Raw genomic sequence first — 22,320 nt, forward strand, 5'->3', positions numbered from 1 at the left:
TGGTGTACACCACAACTGCCCTGCAGGAACTTTCACAAAAAAGCTGGAGGGAAAAGGAAGTGTAAGCTGTTTTAGTTTCAAGACAGGACCGGCTTGCCTGGAAATCTACAAGCTAGGCTCTGGTGTGTTTGCTGCTTCCCAATTGTTAGGACAGTCAATCTTAAAGACCATCGTTTCTTAACCATAAAATGAAATCGTTCCTCTTCCCCGGCACCATTTGCGGAGAACGGGTATAGATGAGAATAATTTGTTGAAGCTGATCCAGTGGCTGCAGGGAACTATGAGCCTAATGAGAGAAGACACGGGAGAAGTCATCCTGGCCACAGAAAAGACCAGGATGTATGGGACTCTCGGTGGTCACTCCTAGGGAAAACTACAGGCAGATTTGATCAGCCGGGCTGGGTTTCTCCTCTGCTCCCACTGTTTGGAACATGAAGCATCCCTCTTGGCTAGTCCACAGCCACAGCGAGGATGACTGGCATTGGAAGTATAAGAACTCCAGGGTCATTTTTGAGGAGATCCAAGTTTATTCAGAGAAACCTCTAAGTTCGCAGGCCTAGCAACTGCAGTCAGATTTGTGAGCTGTTCTTGGATCTCAGGGATGAGATGGACATTTTATTTTATTTATTTTATTTTATTATTTTTTTTGTTTTTTACGAGGCAGGGTTTCTCTGTAATGTTTTGGAGGCTGTCGGTCCAGCCTGGCCTCGAACTCACAGAGATCCTCCTGCCTCTGCCTCCCGAGTGCTGGGATTAAAGGCGTGCGCCACCACCGCCCGGCGAGATGGACATTTTAGCAGCATCTTTCTTCCAGTGAGTTCCAGTCTGAGTACCTAGCACAGATAAACAGGGTCCTCATCTCTTTAAGTGCCTGCGTTCTTATGGCTTTGTTTTATTTACTTAAACACTTTATCGGCAGGTATTAATTTCGCTTAATGGGCTTGATCGCAGCATTTTCATGCACACATGCACGTCATGCGTTTGAGCCACGTCCGTCCCTCGTTAGGCTCCCTCTGTCTCCCAGTCTAACCGATACCTTCTCCCTCTTCTCCTCTAGTTCCCCCTCCTCTGTCATGCTTTCTTCAGGGGTGCTCAATGGGTTTAATTAAGGTTGCCTATAGGAACCTGGGTGTAGGGCTATTGACAGAAGTATGGGCAACTTACCAAGGGTTATACAACTGAAGAAAGTGTCTCTCCGTCTGCCAGTAATGGTTAGCTGGGTACAAATCCTCAGAGAGTGGTGAAGCTTTGTGAGCTTCTCTCCCCCTCCACGGAATAACGTGGAGGAGACTGATCTCTGCAGATCTTGTACGGGTCATTGTAGCTGTTTTGAGTCTGTGAATGTAGGGGCCAGGATGTGCCTCAAGGAAAACTGGTCGAGCACTGTTGAATCGGTCAGAGCTTCACCTGTTTCAGTTCTTACATTCTTTCTACCCCTTCTTCTGCCTTGGAGGGGTTGAGACAGGTGTCCCAGTAAGGGCTCAGTTTCCATCGGCCAGTTATTCTCATCACTTCGCCCAGTTATTTGCCTCTGGCAACTGCTGCAAAAAAGGAAAACTTCCTACTTATTTATGCATGTATATATGCATATGTATGTAGAATTTATCAGACTGTCTTGCAGTCTCATGTCAGAAAGGCTGAAAATCTAGTAGTTGTTTCAGCCCGTGAGGCTGGATATCTCAGCAGTCACAATATGATACATTAAAAGGAAAAACATGTGAAGTTCCTTCAAGGTCTGTCTTTCCCATAATCCATTGCTTTATTCCTTCTGTGTGCAGGATGCCAGGGTAGGTAAAGCAGTTACATAAATAAACAAATAAATGAAATGACAAGGCTTGAATACTTTATTGAACACAGTTTGGGTGTGGTGTAATGCTGATATACTTCACATAAATCATAAAGATGAAATCACTTACAAATATGCTTTAAGCAGGACTGGTCCTTTTTATGGGAATTTCCTTATGGATGCTATCATCAATGTCATTTTTCCTTTGCTGATTATTTCCCGGTGTCTATCCACCTCATTTTCTGAGCTTCCTTGCATGCTAAGTTTTCTCCTGGATTAATGAAACAGCATGTAGAGTCACAACTCTGGTTCTGCGAACTTTGATAAGGGAATTGAACAAAGGTATACCTGAGTAGGCCACACTGCCCCTTTGTGTGGTGAGTTCTATTTGCAAAAGAACTCAAGATAAACCCAATTCTGTGTGTGCATTCCACTTTCCAGGTAAAATTATATCAAGAATAACGTGGGGATACTTAAGATTGGTCGGGACTTTCAAGTTCTCTTGCCCAGATTTGTTTGGAAGAAATCCATTCTTACCTATCTCAAAACTCCAGCAGGAGGAAAAAATGCTGAAATAAACTGAACCCTGTGATTATTTAGTTCTCTGTTTACACAGGCATTCAAGCTTTTGATACAAAAGAAAGTCTTTTCAGACTTACTTTTCAAGGTCTCTTTTGCCATCAAGCTTTAATTGGACAAAAAAGGTAATACCAAAGTAAAGCTTTCTATGCTGTGCACATCCAGGCTCACTACCAAGCCACTATCATCCAACAGCGACAATCGAGTTTGAAAAATGTTTTCCCAAGTGGAGGCCTGCCACCTAGCAACCACTTTGAAATGCTTCCTGCACTGATTCAAGATGAGTCAAAATGCCCAGTTTTGAAACTGATGGGTTTGTTGTACAGACCAAAGCCATTAAAGGATTAGAACTTTGTTTTTAGGGCAAAGACATGCAGATTAGGGGGTTTGTTTCATTGAACTGCCCAACTGATTTTGGAGTGAGGTTGTCAGATAAAACACACATGAAAGGTTGCATCAGATGTACTGCACTAAAATATTTCACTCTTACTGTTCATGTGAAATCTAGATTTGACTAGGAAAAGGGTATTCCCATTCGTTAAACCAGAAAATCCCGTTTCAGAGAAATTTTGCATTGAACTGTATAGGGACATTTGTTAAAAAAAATAGTATCACATATATTGATTCAGTTCCTTCAGGGCCCCCAAGCTTCTGTGCTTAGGACACCTATCTCAGACACCATTGGGCCTGTGGAGGAGCCTGAATGTGGGTCACAAAGAAGCTTACAGCCGAGGACAAGCAGTCACTCCAGGGTGGGTATTCAATAAAGTCAAACTGGGGAGAGGACAGGAAAAAAAAGATAGGTTGAGCATACGGGAATAATGATGCCCTCCAAGGTGAAATGGTGCGTAATGAGGCCAGAGAGATTTGCTCAGAAGTCTAGGAAGGGAGTGAATGCCACAAGAAATCAGCCGTTAACTTTGTTTCTGAAGAGACAGGAGGGGGCTGAGAAACTGAGCCCTCTGCTTTAAGTGTTGACTCTGAACTTCGGCTGAGATGGGAGAGATGAAGCCTGTCCCTGGCTGGAAGGCAACACCCGGTAAGCAACCCTCAGCGTTCCTCAGCCTGCTTCCATGGGCGTGAGGCGTCTCCTTTGGATCGTAGATGTTTTTTGTCGATGTCCTTGCTTTCCAGCTTTCCCTGGCCCTGCTCTGAACTTGGGAGGGGCTATCATTTTATTCTCCGTTTGCCACTCTCTTCATGGCCTGCAGCCATTTTTTTTTTTTTTTTTTTTTTTTGGTTAACAGAACTCAGCAGCGCACAACGGTTTAAGCATTGAGTACACACATAACCTCTGAAGGAGGTACCTGGCTGGGAGAGGTGGGTTTTTAAAGGGGAGATCCAGAGAAGAGTGAGACCTGTTTGTGGCACATAGTCTCTGCATGCTTGTTTATTATTCATTCTGCTGTGGGTCTAATGTTGGTGACATATCATGTCTAAAGAGAATTTAAATACAATGACTACGTATAGACAAATGTAGACATATTTAACCCAGAATATTACTCAAACTTAATTCATGTGCATCTTTGCTTTAAAATTCCTCACTCTGCTACACGACCGCTCGATGAGAGCCCCAGAGTAGCTTTTATCCTGCTCTGTGATGCTATCCACAGTGCAGTTCAGGGACCTGGCCCAGGAGAAGACGCAAGCTCTCCAAGAGGCAGCTGCTGACCCCTGGCCGCCTCTGGCTTTGGTGTGCTGAAGATCCCACTCTCGCTCATAAGCACACCCGACTAAGAAGCAGAACTCTTTTCAGACTGCAAATGCTCCAGAATCCTCTGGTGACCGTGATTTAGTACCAAAAAGGTTGGCAAAGTGTTAACAATTACCCAACTTAGGTGGTGATAAGTGACAATTAATGACTTTACTCTCATTTTCTGTTTGTTTCTGCTTGAAATTTTCTATGGTATAAAGTTTAATAATATATGTGAGCATGTGTTAATATCCCCTTGCAGGATAAAAAATTGGGGGTATTATTATTGGTGATGATAGCAAATTTTTTGATGTGTTGCAGTCCTTTCTAATAACTCATGTTAGTTATTTATACATGAGTCTCTATAATACTGTGGGGACTGAGGATGCCCAGCTACTGCTGTAGTAATTCCTTCCCTGGTCAGGCCAGTGGTTAAGTAGCTCTTCCACTGGCCCACACCAAACGGAATCCTGCCGGTAACTGTCCGCGGGAGTTTGAGAGTGCTCCATACCCAATGGATAGAGCCTTAAGATGTCTGCTGTCTCAAAGAATGCCTTGATGGCAGCCCCAAGAGAGACTGGGAGCCACAGGACTGCCAACTGCACCTTCTTGTGAACTGGGCTGCAACGGGTACTGCTTCAAATCATGAGGTATGTAGGTGACTTGTGACACAGCACCAGGTATAGAAACCAGCACGCGATGTACATCTGTGGTACATCCCTTTTCCTCAAGCTTCCCTCAGTGTGACAGTCTTCTTCCTGTTGCTTGCCCATGGAGAGGCGAGGACTCTCAACTCCAGCACCATGCCTGCCTCCAGGCTACCATGCTCCCCTCCACGCTGACAATGGACTGGACCTCTGGAACCGTTAAGTGAGCCCCCTCAATTAAATGGTTTCCTTGTGAGTTGCCATGGTCATGCTGTCTTTTCACAGCAATAAAAACCTAACTGAGACAATATCCAATAGATACTTCTATTTAACACACCTGGGCTAAATGAACTTTTTTTTTTTTTTTGCTTTTGGAAACTAGAAACATGACTGGCACCAGGACGTGCTACATTTTGCCTAATAGTATTTCCATTCCAACTGTAATATTTGTTTGGGTATGTTTTCAGAAGGAGTGTCTTGGCTTTTTCATTGGTCATGGTCAATCATCTCTCAGAGACAACCCATTATGACATATCTTCTGTGTGTCTATGTGTCTACGTACGTACATATACACTATACATGTGTATAAATGTGTGTCTGGAAGGTTACATGCCCATGTAGGTGCATGCGGAGACTTAGGGTTATTTCTTCAATTTTCCTCCACCCTATGGTTTAAGACAAGGTCTCTCACAGAACGTTTCATTGTAGACTGACTGGGCAGAAAGACCCGCCTATCTCCATCCCACCAGTGCTGCATGGTTACAGGCAAATGCTGCTACATCGGCTTTTTATATGAGAATAGGAGATCTGACCTCAGGTCCTTATGCTTGAATAGCAAGCTCCTTACCCACTGAGCAATTCCTATAGGCCCCCAAAATTTATTATATCATTGTCTGGGTGTGTGCGCACACATGCATTCACCTCAAATATACTTTTGCTGCATACATCTATATTGCCCCTCTATACTTAAATGCTTTTAACAGTCTTCTAAGTTTACTTCATAAATCAGTAACTGACCGATATTTGAAAAATGTAACTATAAGAATATTGCTCCTTTTTTTCACTTTGAATTGTGGAAGATGTATTTGAGACTAATATAGTTTCTGTCTCTGGCTGTCTGTCTGTCTGTCTCTCTCTCTCAGTGGACTAACAGACATGTTTTTAGCTGCTTTTTAAAAGGCTCTTAGAATCAATGTAATCCCTCCACTGCTCCGTGTACCTTTCATCTTGAAGAATGGCATAACTCCCCGGTTCAGCGTGTTCAGCTGCGAATACAGGTTTCTTATCTGTCGTTCCCCTCTTCAGCGTGTCATCCTGTTCTGTTGTCTAGAAGCTTCTTTAACAACCTCGTGAGTCTTTATTTCCCACTACATGCAAATGGGTGTTTTTTAATTCTGCATTGCTTTGAAATTTGCTATTTGCTCTAAATCTATATAAAACTGATTCTACCTCCTGATGGTACCCACACATCTCCAGAAAACACACACCCGATAAAAAGCCTTCATTTAGAATACAGAAATCAGATAAAACAAGAAGAAATTTTGAAACAAACATATAGTTTGAACATTTTGTCCGGGGAAAAAAAAGATGTACAGGCAGAAAATAAACAGACAAAGTGATGCACGCCAATATTGTCTGCAGAAATGCTAATTAAAGTGGATACACGTCAACTGGCGTTTTAAAACCTCTAGAACCTGACAATACGGAGTGCTGGCAAGGTTTTAAGTAACTAGAGCTGTCAAAACTTTGATGGATGATGTCTGGAAGTCAACGAAAACCTCTTGACCTAATGCCAACACTTCTGAGAATTCAATCAAAAAAGCAGAAAGTGTGTTACTAAAAGACCTATGAATGAAAATTCACAGAGCTTTATTTGCCGGGCCGTGGCAGCGCACGCCTTTAATCCCAGCACTCAGGAGGCAGAGGCAGGCGGATCTCCGTGAGTTCAAGGTCAGCCTGTTCTATAGAAGAGCTAGTTCCAGGACAGCCAGGGCTACACAAAGAAACCCTGTCTCAAAAAACAAGCAACAACAACAAAAGATTTACTAACGGAGGCTCTGAATAAAAAAAAAATGACCACCACTCAAAAATACTAAAAAATAGGGGCTGGAGAGATGGCTCAGTGGTTAAGAGCGTTGGCTGCTCTTCCAGAAGACCCAGATTCAATGCCCAGCACCCACACGGCAGCTCACAACTGTCTGTAACCACAGTTCCAGGGGATTTGACACCTCCACACCAAAGCATATAAAACGAAGTTACATTTTTAAAAAAGTACTAAAAATACTAAAGATTAGGTGAGTGAACAAATGAATTACAGTGCATTCTACTGTGAAACACAGCAGGCTACTCCTAGATGTAAAATGTGAAAGAACCCTCAAGCCATTACATTAAAGAAACAAGTCATGCGTGAGAATTCATCTGCGGTGAAGGTAAAGCTATACCGACAGGAAAAAAAGACAATGGTTCCCAGGGGTCTTCACTGACTCAAGAAGGGAATGGCAACTCCCAGGCTGATGGAGATGCTCTTGTCTGCTGCGGCGCTTGTGGAACTGCATAGATTTCTCCAAACTCATGGGCAGCTTACGTTTAGAAAACATGATTTACACTCAGTAAGTCCAAACCCAAACTTTTCTCAAAGCCACGATAAAATTAATTTGATAGTTACTATTCCACGTGTTCAAAAATTTTTTCTAGCTCTAGAATATACCTATTTTATTGAAAAAAAAAAAAGCCCCCTTTCACTCTGAGACCAGGAATGAAAATTGTTTGTTTCTTGGATTAAATTTTCTTCCTGGAGGATCAGTTGTGATTCTTTAGAATAATCTTTTTTCTTTCTTTTGGACTTTTGTTCTCTCTCTCTATTTTTTTTTTTACTGTTCAAGTTTTATTCTGGTCATGTTTTATGAGTTCAGGATTAGAATTTGCCACTTAAAAAATCACATTAGGCCGGGCGTTGGTGGCGCATGCCTTTAATCCCAGCACTCAGGAGGCAGAGGCAGGCGGATCTCTGTGAGTTCGAGACCAGCCTGGTCTACAGAGCGAGTTCCAGGACAGGCTCCAAAACAATACAGAGAAACCCTGTCTTGAAAAACCAAAAAAAAAAAAAAAAAAAAAAAAGGAAAAAAATCACATTAAGCCATTTAATCATTAGTGGAAAGGAGAATGAATTTTCCTGCTTTCTGCATTTAACATTTCTGTAGCTGACTGTGCAATATTGCTCAGTGCTGCCAGGCTGCTCTTGACTACCCTCAGGTCCTGCCCAGAAGTCACCACGTGTTGCATGCAGAGTGCTGGGTCGGTCTTGGGAAAACTCAGTTGCTGCCACATTGAGCGTGTGAGCACAGTGAGCAGGCACCACAGAACCAGCCCTAGGACAGCAGTGCAGCCTCCCAGGCACATGGGGGCCGAAGGCGCCTGACCTGTGCAAAGCGCTTTAGTAGGTCTGCAGAAGTGCTTTAGTAGGTCTGCAGAAGCAGGGAAAACACAGCAGATGCTGCTCAGCTGGACTCTCGTTGCCATGGAGAAATGTGTGCTCAGCATGGCCAGAGAGGGATGATTCTTCTGCCTTTAAGAGAAGCCGGAAGCTTGAATTTTAATGTAAAAGAGTCCCAATTTAAAAAAAATAGTGTGTGTAATCCCAAGATTTAAAAATATTCCGTGGAGCAACAATGTGTGCTTCTAACAAAGCCATCTGTGTCCTACAAGTCCCGTCTCTCCGCTGAGCACTGTTCCAGAGCCGGGCTGGATGTTCACATGAGGTGGCGTGAGGCGAAGGTGTATTAATTGGTTACTAGGAATCATGTTAGGAAGGGCTCAACAGCTTCATCGTCAAAGTGGCTAGCTTTAGACCATCAGAGACACTTTCTAAAGGTCAGACGTACTTCTGCCCTCCATATCTTTTCCTCATTTCCCCGAACCTGTTACAGTTTGTGTGTTAGAGAGACTATGTCCACGCCCCGTTCTATGCATCTCCCTAACCCGTTTAACACGCAGCAGCTCAGACCCGTCTCAATCACCAACCAGTATTGAACAAACAATGTGCATGGCCCTCCTTACTGGTCTGGCTTCCTGAATTGTGAGATATAATGTGCGTAAACCACCTGATGTGCTTATTTCCAAATGAGAAAATGAAGTTAAAAAGAAATGCTTTCCTGTGGTCAGATGTGTAGGGGTAGACTCCAGACAAGAGCCAGGTCTGTGTGCATTCTGGACCCTTTGCTTTGGCCCAGTAATGTTCTAGTTACTTCTGTGCTGCGATGGTAAAAAATATTCTGACCAGAAGCAACACAGGGGAGGGGAGGGTTTGTGTCAGTGTACAGGCTATGGTCCGTAGTTGAAGGAATTCAGGGCAGGAACTCACACAGGAAGAGAGAGAGTACTGCGGCTTGCTGATTCGCTCAACAGGCTCATGCTTGGCCAGCGTTCTTACACAGCCCAGAACCACCTGTCCCAAGGACACTGTCACCCAACAGTAGGTTGTGGTTGCCCTATCAGTAAACAATCAATGTGGTCCGCCACAGACAAGCCAGTCTGATCCGGGCATTTTCCCAATGAAGACTTTCTTCTCAGATGACTCTAAGGATGTGTCAGCTTGACAGTCTAAAGCAAACTAGAACGTGTATGCTTAAAAGCAAACACGGTGGTGCACACCTTTATTCCCAGCACTCGGAGGTAGGCGGATCTCTGTGAGTTCAGGTCCAGCCTGGTCCACAAAGTGAATTCTAGGTCAGTGGGAGCTACATAGTGAGGCCCTGTCTGGAAACAAACAAACAACAACAAAAAAAAAGCAACTTTTTTTTTTTTTTTTTTTGGTTTTTTGAGACAGAGTTTCTCTGTATTTTTTGGAGGCTGTCCGGGAACTCGATCTGTAGACCAGGCTGGTCTCGAACTCACAGAGATCCGCCTGCCTCTGCCTCCCGAGTGCTGGGATTAAAGGCGTGTGCCACCAACACCCGGCCAAAGAGCAACTTTTTAAGGGGTGTTTTGTGCTGGTTGTTTATAAATTCCTGCCGTAATTGCCATATATTTTACTATGTATTTTACTACTGTGTGTCCCTCTTCACTGAACTCACCATCCATTGATAACCCTGCTGATTTTATAACTGCGTTGATAAAGACTCCTCATTTCTACAGTGAGAAAACCCACAAAACTATCCGTAGCTAAAAACAAGGTTGGTTTCCCCCCACCAGAGTCCACTCGCAGCTTTGAAATCAAGCATTGTAGGTGGGAGGCTCATGATTTTACCGCTCTCTCAAGTCACTCATCGTTGTTTCTGGGATGCAGCCATGTCACTGTTTTCTAGATTAAACAGCTTCCTCCGTGAAGCTGCAGAAGATGGCTGCCAGCGGGACCAGGCTTTGACATCACGATTTAGTTGCTACAGGAAGGGAGGTGTTGTCGCCCAACATTTGAATACTGTCCTTGAAAGAAGCCTTGACCTTTCTTTTGTCCCATGTCTGCTCCTTGGGACAGTTTCTGTTTCGGGAAGTTGGTACTATTAGAGATCAGGATTGGAGATTGTGTCTGCACAGTGGGTAGGAGGAGTTTCTAAAGTGGGGGGGAGCCTTAATAGGACCACATGGAACTGTGGAGGCATTTCCTGACAGGCACGAAGGAGAAAGAAGACGCTACCGAAAGAAGAATGGAGGGCTGGAAGATGGCTCATTGAGTAAAGTGCTTGTGTGCGAGCGTGAAGATGTGAGTTCAAATCCCCTGCACCCATGCAAAGGCTGATGGTGGTAGCGCGCACCCATAACCCTAGTGCTAGGGCTCAGTATAGCACAGATGCAGAGCTCTAGATTCAGCAAGAAACTCTGTGTCAAAACATAAGACGGAGAGCAACTGGGAAGGACACCTGACGACGCAAGCTGTGACTCCATGTGAGTTTGCATTTGTACACACATGAATGAACACACACACACACACACACGCATGCACACACACATGCACACACTCATGCACACACGCATGCATGCACACACACAGACACCACACATACACACATATACACACACTCACAAACACACACACACACACGCATGCATGCACACACACAGACACTCACCACACATACACACATATACACACACAAACACACACACACACGAGTGCACATACATACACACATACACATGTGCACACACATGCACGCGCACACAATACACATGCACACACATGCATGCACACACATGCACACATGTGCACACACATACACACACACACACACACACACACGCACGCACGCACACACACACCCAGAAGATGGGGAACAAGAAGAAGGGATAGCAGTGACTGATGGAAGCAGAGGCAGACACCCACAGCTATACACTGAATTGAACTCTGGAATCCAGGTACAGAGAGGGAGGAGTGATGAGAAAGGAGTCAAGACCAGTCTGGAGAAACCCACAGAAACAGCTGACCTGAGCAAGGGGGAGCTCATGGACCCCAGACTGATAGCTCGGAAACCAGCATAGGACAGAACCAGACCCCTGAATGTGGGTGTCAGTTAGGAGGCCTGGGTAGTCTATGAAGTCTCTGGTAGTGGATCAGTGTTTATCCCTACTGTATGAATGGACTTTGGGAGCCCATTCCACATAGAGGGATACTATTTCAGCCTAGACACACGGGCGAGGGCCTAGGCCCTGCTCCAAATGATGTGACAGACTTTGAAGATCCCCCATGGAGGGCCTCAGTCTCTCTGGGGAGCAGAAAGGGTATGGGATAGGACATTGGTGGGGGCAGGGGAGGAGGGGAGGGAGAGGGAACTGGGATTGACATGTAAAACAAGTTTGTTACTAATTTAAATTTTAAAAAAGGAAAAGAAAAAAGAAGGAGGGATGGAAAAGAACACGAAGCATTTACAGATATCTCTGGGTATATTCATCTATTGCATTCAAACAATGTTATAATTATAATTTGGGAAAACAGAATGAGTTCCCTCTCAATGCCTGTTCTGTCAGGACACAGACTCTACTGAAGTCCCATAGAGTGAATGCATTCGGTGATGGCAGAGTTGATTTTTACAGGAGAAAACTGGCAGCTACCCCAAAACAAATTCAGAACTGAACTGAGGGCAGGAATGAGAGGGGAAAGGGGATCGTGCTGGGATATATTTAAGGGCTTTATATATAAAACACTGTCTCTGTGGTCTGCTCGTCTTACTGTTCAGTAAGGGAAATTTCAGCTTACTGTGAAACAGATGATAAATAACGAATGGTTTGTTTGTTTGTTTGTTTGTCTTTTTAGTTGCTGTGTTTAAAGCAGTTGCTGGGGGCAAGTGGAAATTGGTTTAAACTTTCTAAAGGTTTTGATGTGAATGCTCCTTGGTTTTTTTTGTTTTTTGTTTTTGTTTTTGGTTATTCTCCTCAGATTTTATTCTGCAGGAGTGTTTACATGTAGACTGTGTCATAAAGTGTTCACCGCTGCTACAGATATAAAAATAGGATCAAGATGTGTCATGCTATCTGTGACAGTGGGTAGGCAAGGCAGTGCGTGCAAACACGAAGGATTATATGACACCCGTCTGAAGTGTCGTTACAAGAGACTGTTGAAAGCAATAGAACTTTTTATAATATATTGCTATCTGGTTGATAAAAAGTTTCCAAAATGGTTTAATATTAACTAGCCTTTTTTTGTGCTCTTTCATACACTAGAAAATTTCATTGTCTTGCCTGACATTTCCAATTCTATATGATAGGTATTCTCTTGTTCCCCCATTATTTATCTCTCTGATATTACATCTTTATTTTGTTTTGTTTTCGTTTTTGAGACAGAGTCTCTTCTTGTAGCTGGCTGTCCCAGAGCTCACAGTGTGGGCCAGCCTTGTCTCAGATTCACAGAGATCCATCTACCTCTGCCTTTCGAGTGCTGGTATTACAGACGTCGGCCACCTACCCCAAACTGATTTTACATTCTTATGGTTTTGAGTATATGTATTTGAGGATGAGCTGACAGCTTCATTCCTAGATTCAGAGTAATCTACCAACTTGGACGAAGTTACTTAAAATACATCTTATATTACAGAATCACTACTTCCACGTACATATTGATAATATAATCTAAACGGAAACAATCATTTGCAAACTGATACTTTACAAAAACCTGGACTCGGGGGCTCAGCAGCTAAGAGCACTGGTTGCTTCTTCCAGTGGACAAGGGCTCTATTCCTGGCATTCATGTGGTGGGTTGTAACTGTCTGTAACTCTGGGTCTAGTAATGGAACTCCCTTTTCTGGCCTCTCTTCTAAACAAAAGAAAACAAAAAAACCCATGGACTCACTTTGTATTTATTTAGGGTTCACATGGCTCCTGAAAGGGGGTCAAGTTTCCATGAGTATCGAGAGTTCTAGGGACCGTAAGAATGAAAACCAGGAGGGTCATCTGAGGAAATAAGATGCTGCTACCAGTCGGGAAGAAAAGGATTAGAGAGGTGTCTTCCACAGGGGGTATCTATTCAGAACTTTGCGAAGGATCAGAAATCCATGCGTGTAAACAGCAGGCCCTAGGGTCCGTCTACCCCTAGTTGAGTAGCTATTGGCAGTTGCTGGCTGCAGGGGAAGAGTACTTTTCATTGGGTTTGTGGCCAGTGGTACATTTTCACATACCAGTATACGGACCCACACCCGTGCCTGCTAGTTGGGCTCAGGGGTTATTAAAAAAAAAAAAAAGAAGATGATGACACAAAATTGGTTGGGGGTGTGTTGGAGGGTGGTCTGAGGAGAAATGAGGAAGGGATGGATGATAGATCCATTAAAAATACATCGTACATATCTATGAAATTCGTAAAGAGCAAATAAAATATTATACGCATGCACAAACCATGAATGGAATTTTGGGCAACCGTAAAAGAAATAGAAGCGTCTGTAACCTATGCTGTATGTGTGCAGAGATGTCTAATCAGGAGGGCTTTTTAAGGTACAAGGAAGAAAAAGAGGCAGCCTTAGGTAGCTAGCAGGATTTCCACACAGACACACATATAGAGAGAAGCCTTTTCCTTGCCAGCGGCTTTGGTTTATCCCCGCCAGTTGCCTGGGCTCTGCCATGTTGTAGTCCCCAAATAACACACAAGACGCTGTATTAATTATGAAGCTGTTGGCCTTGCTTGTTTCTTACTGGCTAGCTCTGACTTAAGTATTTATCCCATAATTGTTAATCTAAGTATTTCTCTTACTGGAGAAGTTTCCGGGCTTCTTATCCCTATGGTAGCTACATCTTGACTCCCTCTGTTTCTCCTTCCCAGAGTCCTCCTGGACTCCTAGACCCACCTATCTTGCTTCCCTATTGGCCAACAGTGCTTTATTGACATATACACAGGACTTCCCCAACACCCACAGACACACACAGATGTGCAGGCAGTTAGAAAGTGAGTCACACAGTCAGAATTTCAACACAGCTTTGTTTTAGTCAAAGCACACATTCATGATCCTTGTCAGAAAAAAAGGGTCCCCATTATGATTTGACCTCTGGATTGCAAAATACTTAGGAATGTGAATTATGTGTCTTTCATCTTCCATAACAAAATACACACCACCACTGTAGAATCTTTCAATACCACACGTTGGTTAGTCAATATTGTACACAGCCACGAACTATGCAATGGTGTTTTGGTCAGCAATGGACTGGATTTATATAATGATGGCTAATGTAGCCGAGGCTGGTATTGCAATACCTTATAGGTCTGTGTAAATGCACTCTGTGGTGTTCTATTAATGACGAATCAAGTAACATTTTCATAGCAAGTCCTGTTATAAAGGGATATACGCCTACATTTATATCCTGAATGGGCAAACTTTGAAGGCTATGCATATTTCTAATTATTTGTATTTGTATATTTATACTGCAGATAGGTAATTGGATACCTGTAGTGCTAATGTTACTATCCACATTAGATAGCAAATCCACGTGAGCAATTCCTGAACGATTCAGCTCTGTCTCATGTTTAACCGAACACCTAATGTGGAGCCTCAGTGGTAAGACTCTCCATGGAAACATTCTCAAACACATTTTCATATATGCTTGTTATGCAAGAACCCAGTACCACTAAGTGCTGCTGTATGTTACCCCAGAAAATATATGTTAGCTCTAAGTGACCCACACCACTTTTCACATTTTACAGGTAAGGGATGTGGATTCCAGGGCACTGAGGAGTGGTAATCCATTCTGTCAGAACTCGCAAAGATGCCACAGCCAACACTAGGCTCAAATCCGTTTTAACAAGTGGAGTGACGATGAGTCGATTTTTTTCCCCTTTAAAGAGCACTCTGTCTTGGAAAGTTTTACGCATGCACACAATGCGTGTGTCCATACTGCCCATCCATCACTGCCTCTCTCCACCACACGTTGTGTGACCCCCCACCTCCTCTCCCAACTTCACGCCCTCCCTCTGTCCTCGTCCGTAGCTCCCTGAGTTCAATTAGTGCTGCCCATAGGCACATGGGCATGGGACTGTTCTATGGGGGGTGTGTGCAGCCCATCAGTGGACCAAGTTCACAAAGGAGAGTGAGTCAGCCTTTTAAAATGAATGCTGCTCTGGAAATCCATCATGTAGGTTGCTGAACGCGTAACTTTTTGCTGTCAGTTAGGTAGCCACTCATTAGCGACATTTACTTCTCTGTTGTTTTCTTCCTAGCCAGACTGTGAGGTTTCAAAACCCATTGGCCCCGCTTATTTTGCGTGCACGCGTGTGCCTGTGCCTGTCTGCTTGGGGGAGAGCAAAAGGAAACCGGAGGGAGTCCGTCTTCTTCTTCCACCCTTTGGCTTGTAGGACTGATCCGAGGTCGCCAGACAAGTGCTTTCACCAATGGGACACACCTTGCCACCCATATCTTAAAGGTACTCTTTTAAACTGTGAATTTGATTTCTGCTTTACATTCCTCTGCCCTTTCCCGCATTGCTCAGATGCCCCGGAGTCTTTCGTTAGGTGTCTGACAAGGGCCCTGGAAAGGAGTATTCTGGAAGCTGCTGGGTGGTGAATGTGAGCTGGCTGCCACTGCCACCAGACCTGCCTGCAGCCCATCTCCATACCACACCTTACGGGCCGTGGGCATCAAACTGCCTGGAAGAAAACTCTTGCGGCTCTGATGAACGGAGCGGGACATTAAACGGAAAGCAGAAAGGTTGGAGGTAACGCAGTAAGATCTCGGAATTCATAGTAGCACAGTGGTGATCTTCTGTGCTAGTAAGATTTTTATTATTATTATTATCATTTCCCAAGTTTAGTTACTTGTTGAAGCCTAAAAGAAATGGAAATATACCATCAAGGAAGCGGTGTCTGCAATGCAAGCTAGCAGGGTAGAAAAGGCAAAGCAAAAGCCACTGAAGCAGAACTTGAACGTGAGCAGATGTCTGACTCTGGTTTACACGTTAAAACACAGTAGATACGAAGGAACCGGAAAAATGAAACAAAACATGTATGTAACACTGGAACCCAGAGAGGAAACAATGCTGCATCTGCTGACTGATTTTTGTTTATCTCCCACTCCTAGATTATCTGTATCAGGGGTACAGGATGGGCATTTTACCTTTCTGGAAAATGCACATATTTAGCTGTGTACTTCCAAGGTGAAACAACAGTATGGACTCCTTTTAGACATGGAACTGGAGAAGCTTCCTTGTATTGATACTTCTGAGGATGACCCAGCTGTGCCCTCTAGTGATCATTTCACCCCGCTGCTTGATTGGAACATTAGCATCACATTGGTCTCAGGAATTTCGCTCAGTGGTGTGAAGATAAATGCTGCTTGCAAGTGAGACTCTAGTCAGCTGGAGCATGGCGGGCGTGGCTCTGGCTGGCCTCCCCTCCCCCTCCAGTTCCCTCTGTCTTGCTAAAAACTGTTAGGGTTCATTTCTAAAGCTAACCCCCACAGCTGATTTGGTCCTTTATTTGGCCACTCCCTCCTCCTGAGGCTGACTACCAAGGTCCAGCCACCAAAGTATTGAAGTCCAGCAATCAAAGCCCCCCCTTGGCTCACCTAATTAGCAGACCCAATTAAAATTAAACACCTTCATCTTAGCATGGCGTTTAGATAACACCATTTTCCTATGCGGCATTTAGATAACACCATTTTCCTATGCGCCTTTACCTTTATAAACCACCATTTTCCTAAGAGCCTTATCTGTCTCTACTCTATCCAGAGGCAGTCCTTTGTCCCTCAGGGAGAATACCCCTGCTCCCTCTACCTTGTTTCTTCCTCCTCTCCTTCATCCTCTACCTCCTGGGTTTGTCCCTTATTCCCTGTCCTCTGTCCCTCTGGGACAAAAAAAAATCTCCTTTGTGCTGAGAATTTGGTCTTGGGGGGGGGGGGTTCTGTGCTGACGCTTTTTCTTATAGGCGTAGCGGGTGTAGACCGAATAATTCCTTATGCTTGTTCCTTGGAGGCCCATTTCCCTCCACTTATATTAACTTTTCTGTAGATGTACTTGTAACGAGCGTTCTTTCCGCCAGCCTGGTCCCAGAGCCTCATCAGTCCCAAATGAACGCGAACGACGCTATATTAATTGTAAAGCTCTTGGCCGTTTGCTATGGTTTCTTATCGGATAAGCTCTGACTTAATTATTAACCCATAACTGCTAATCTGAGTATTTCCGAGTGGCCTTCACTTACCGGAGGAAGGGTCTGGACATGTTACTTCTCTGGCGTCCTACATCACGACCGCCCGTGTCTCTCTTTCCCAGAATCCTCCCCAATTCCTAGTCCCACCCATCTTGCTTCCCTATTGGCCAACAGTGCTTTATTGACATGTACACAGAAGGACTTCCCCCACCATGCACTTTATTGAGCCACAGGTACAGCAGTTAGTCCCAGTTGTATCTCAGGAAATTCCAAGGGGACTGACTTTAAGCATGAAGAATCCTGAGGTCTAGTATCACGTGTAGATTGGATCCCACTAGGGCAATCGCATTTTTAAGAGGTGGCGACTTTCTCTGGAGGACGTTGTGATATAAGAGGTGGAAGGACTGGAATCAGCACAAGACACACCAAGACCAAGTTGTTAGCATAGAGATAGATTTATTTGCCCCAGAGGGAAAAAGAGGCAGGGAATGAGACAAAGACACAGGTGCTCAGTGGTGGCGCACGCCTTTAGCCCTAGCATTTAGGAGGCAGAGGCAGGTGGATCTCAATGCTAGCCCGGTGTGTGCGGTAGAGCTAGTTACAGGACAGCCAAGTCAATGTAAAGGAACCCTGTCTTGAAAAACAAAACACCCAAACCAGAGAGATATGCAGATGATAGGGAGAGAGGAAAAGAGGAAGAGAGGGAGAGAGGGAGAGAGAGACAGAGAGAGAGAGACAGAGAGAGAGAAGAAAGAGAGGATAGAGAGAGAAGGAGAGAGAGAGGAGAGAGAGAGAGAGGAGGAAGGGTTATGCTGTATCTGGAGAGATAAGAGGACACCTCTGGACAGAGCAGAGATTGCTGTGGCCCATAGGCAGATGGCAGTTTATAAGGGAAACCCTGTGTTTGTTTTGATTGGGCATGTTGATTATGATAGTCAAAAGGGGGCTTTTGATTGCTGAATTTCAACACAAGGTATGCTAGACCTTGGTGGTTAGACTCCTGTGGGGTGGGGAATGGAGTGGGCCGAATAAGGGACTAGACCTTGTTGGCTTGCTTTATGTATTTAATCTAACGGTTTAGCATGGCAGAAGGAATGGGGGAAGGGCAAGGCCTCCCCAAGCCATGCTTGCCATGCTCAGGCTTAACGAAGCCATTAATAAGGTATGGCGAATACTGTTAGAAATTTTAAGACAACTTTGAGTCTCAGTTCAATATGATTTCTGTACTATGGCGTTGCGGATTCCAAGAGATGGGAGCTTCCGAGTAGAGAGTTAGCCTTTACTTAAGTAGACTCTCATGTTGCGTTTAATGAAGCATAGTATCTTGCATGCCACTCTGCTGAGAGGAGACAAAGTCAGTGGGTGGTCTCTAAAGTATTTGAGGAGCTATCACAGGTAGGTCCTGCCAACAAGTGTGCTCTTGGTGGTTAAGATGGAGGTCAAGGGAGACATTTGAAGGCTCATCTACTTCCTGCTCAAATGTCTACCTTGACCTCCATCTTAACCGCTAAGCCATCTCACTAGTCCTTGACTGCCATCTTAATCACAGCCAAGAGCAATCATTCTATTTCGTGCCTAGATTCCACACCCACAAACACTGTAGAATATCATGTGTGTGTTCTGTGAAGCTCCTAACCTTTTGGGAATGTGTCAGGCAGGAATAAAAAGTAGACCTGAAGATCTGAACTTCTGCGAGTCCGAAAGTGTTGTGTAGTGGTTTTCTCTGAGCTCAAAAAGGGTCTTAAGCCATCAGGTAAACAACTAAAAATAACATCAGAAAGTCCTTGAGACTGACCAGATTGACCGGTCTCCCTTCCTCCCATGAGTAAACACTAAAGACTGCTGAGAGTCACTCTCAGATGAGCCAAGCTTCCAGGAAGACTCTCAAAGGAGTCCAACTGCCTGAAAGAAACCAGCCGAGCCACCTGAAAGCAGCAGAAACCAGCCTGGCTGCCAGGGTGAGCTTTAGACCAACTGAGCCACCTGGAAAGCACACTCTCCAACCTGGTGAGCTGTCCTCAGTCTGTGCAGTGTGCTCTAGATTCCCAGCTTTTGTGAGCTGTCACCCATGTTGGGGTGGGTTTTGTTGGTGCAGCTGCTGCTGCAAGTAAACCCCCACCCATATTCATGTAAGCAACTCCAATAAAACTCATTGATTCATTAAGTTGGACTTTGGTGGTATCTGTACTTTGGTCTGTCATGGGCTTCTTACCCATGTGGGTGAGTAGACATGTGTGTCTTGCATCTCCTTAGGGAAAGTTGTTTTATGATAAGCATAGAAGCGCAATTAAAACAGCTTAGGTGTGTACAGAATTCTATATATTCTATAAACATGTAAGTTAAGATCACATCTTTTAAGTTTTATTTTGGTTATGAAAAAATCTATCGCTTTGTTTTTGCAAATAATGCCTACACATTTTTTTCTCCTTATTTTTGATGTGCTTCACAAGGATGTTGCTGGGAGATGACCTATCTGTCTGTCTGACTGTCTGAGATCACTTCCTACAGGAAGATTCTTGTTTTTCTGCAGCTGTGGAAACATCATCACTAATGCGTCTTTACAACTGTGACAACTTCTGTCATTCTGATATCTAGAACTTCCATCATATTGGATCTTCTCAATCTCGTGTTTCTCCCTTTTCCTAATCTATTCACTTAAAGGAAAACAAATCTTCCCCAGTGCTTTATCAGTTCTCTTTTTACCATAACCAGGAGAAAGAATAAGCATTCTATTTGAAGGGACTCCAGCCACTCTGAACATGACAAACATGGCCTCTGGCAGTCCTTATCCGTCTCCCCCATTCTGTCTACCTTGCTGAAAACAGTTAGATGACATTCCTAAAGCTAGCTCCCAAACTCTATTCCCCTATCTGACTATTTCCTTCTTCTGAGGCTGACTAACAAGATCCAGCTATCAAAGTATTGAAGTCCCATAATCAAAAGCCCTCTTTGAAGGAGGGGAGAGGAGAACATGAGGGAGCAGGAAGGTTGAGTCGGGGGAAGAAGAAAGGAGAGCAGGATGAGAGATACCGTAATAGAGGGAACCATTATAGGTTTAAAGAGAAATCCAGCACTAGGGAAATGTCCAGAGATCTATAAGGATGACGATGACGCCAACTAAGAATCTAAGCAATAGTGAAGATGCTACCTTAGATGACGTTCTCCAATAATGAGATTGATGACTTAAATGCCATCCTAGAGCCTTCATCCAGTAGCTGTTGGAAGCAGAAGCAGACACCCACAGCTAAATGCTGAGCTGAACTCCTGGAATCCAGTTGCAGAGAGGGAGGAGTGATAAGCAAAGGGGTCAAGACCAGGCTGGAGAAATCCACAGAAACAGCCGACCTGAACAAGGGGGAGTTCATGGACCCCAGGCTGATAGCTGGGAAACCAGCATAGGACCGATCCAGACCCCCTTGAATGTGGGTGTCGGTTTAGAGGTTTAGTTAATCTCTGGGGCCACTGATAGTGGATCAATATTTATCCCTAGTACACAAATGGACTTTAGGAGCTCACTCCACATAGAGGGATACTCTGTCAGCCTAGACACATGGGGGAGGACCTAGGCCCTGCTCCAAATAATATGAAAGACTTTGGAGATTCCCCCATGGAAGGCCTCACCCTCCCTGGGGAGCAGAAAGGAGATGGGATAGGGGACTAGTGGGGTGCAGGGGAGGAGGGGAGGGAGAGGGAACTGGGATTGACATGTAAAACAAGCGTGTTTCTAATTTAAATTTAAAAAATCTGAAAGGAAAAAAAAGCCCTGTTGGAATCACTTAACATGCCCAATTAAAATTAAAAACCTCATCCTAGCACGGGGTTTCCCGTGTGCCTTTATAAACTGCCTTTTACCTGTGCACCACTTCTGTCTCTTCTCTATCCAGAGGTGGTCCTTCATCCCTGCGGGACAAATACCCCTCTTCTGTAGTCCCTTCCCCCTTCTCCTGTCCTCTAACTTTGTCACTTATTCCCTGCCCTTTGTCCTTCTCGGGCAAATAAATCTCCTCTGTGCTGAGGACTTGGCTTTGGGTATTCTAAGCCCATGAGGATCCCTTCACGTTGACACTGTACTCTTTTGACTGTGCCTTTCTTAAGAAATATGTGTGAGGCTGAGGTGTTTTTACCTTCTCTCTCTGTCTTATTCTGTTTATGCTTTTTAACATAAAGTTTCTTATAACTTTTTTGCTTAATTGTTTTTTTGTTTTTGAGATAGTGTCTCTCTATGTAGTCCTGGCTGTCCTGGAACTTGTTCTGTAGACCAGGCTGGCCTCGAACTCATAAAGTTCCACCTGCCTCTGCCTCCAGAGTGCTGGGATCAAAGGGTTGCACCAGAATGCTGGATCCCCGGCTCTTGCAACATCTTAAATGCTCCCTTCAAAACAAAAGAAAAGAAAGCTCCCTTTCTTTTTAGATGTTATGGTATCCGATCCAGGGAGTCTGCTCCAATTCCTTTAGACTTAACTCTTTTCACGTTGTTATTTTGTCAGCAGAAGCCAGACTTCCCACAGCCATTTTCTGCCTTTGTTCCAGGAGCCTAAATGGTCTTGAATACACTCACAGCTCTTCATTTGGCCTCCATTTCTGATCTACGGGGATGCTTATTTGATTATACTCAGATTCAGATTCTCCACGTACTCGCATGCATTGCTCTTGCTAATATTTTGGAGGAAGAGAATATTATTCCATTTTAGAGACATGTTGGTGTTTAGAGGAATATTAATAAGTAACCAGGATTTTCAAGTCTTTAAAGGCCTTTGACCTGCACTAATTCATTTAATCCTCACAAGAGCACTTCTAGGTGAATGCTGATACTATTCTCTAGCATGATTCATTTCTATTTACTTTAATGAGTGCTGAGTGCTGAGACTAATGGCTAATTTGTACAGGGTGGAGTAGTTTGCTCATGGAGCAGCCAGGATGCAGCCTGGCCAGAGGGGCCAGAGAAGCACAAAAGGAAACAGGTTCAGACCCAAGGATTGAATGTCAGGTGATTAACATAGTGCTGATGCCTTGAGTGACAAGTTTTGAAGGACTCGGGGAGCAGAAGAATGCTTTAGAGTTAAGG

At 44.2% G+C, this 22,320-nt stretch overlaps 1 long non-coding RNA gene across 2 annotated transcripts; it reads right to left on the reverse strand.

Annotated features, from left to right (window-relative positions):
* Nucleotides 1-504: 504 nt before the first annotated feature.
* LOC110339830 lies at nt 505-17,375 on the reverse strand. 2 transcript variants are annotated; one of them, XR_005880292.1, is made up of 3 exons: nt 17,307-17,375; nt 1,165-1,541; nt 505-833 (listed from the first exon to the last, which is right to left on the reverse strand). It is a non-coding gene; the product is annotated as an uncharacterized LOC110339830 (long non-coding RNA). The 2 variants fall into 2 exon arrangements; XR_002381789.2 differs by lacking the exon at nt 17,307-17,375 and adding an exon at nt 1,917-2,600.
* Between the last annotated feature and the right edge of the window lie 4,945 nt (nt 17,376-22,320).

This window comes from Mesocricetus auratus, unplaced genomic scaffold (assembly GCF_017639785.1).
Source record: "Mesocricetus auratus isolate SY011 unplaced genomic scaffold, BCM_Maur_2.0 Super-Scaffold_100011, whole genome shotgun sequence".
In the NCBI taxonomy this organism is placed as follows: Eukaryota; Metazoa; Chordata; class Mammalia; order Rodentia; family Cricetidae; genus Mesocricetus; species Mesocricetus auratus.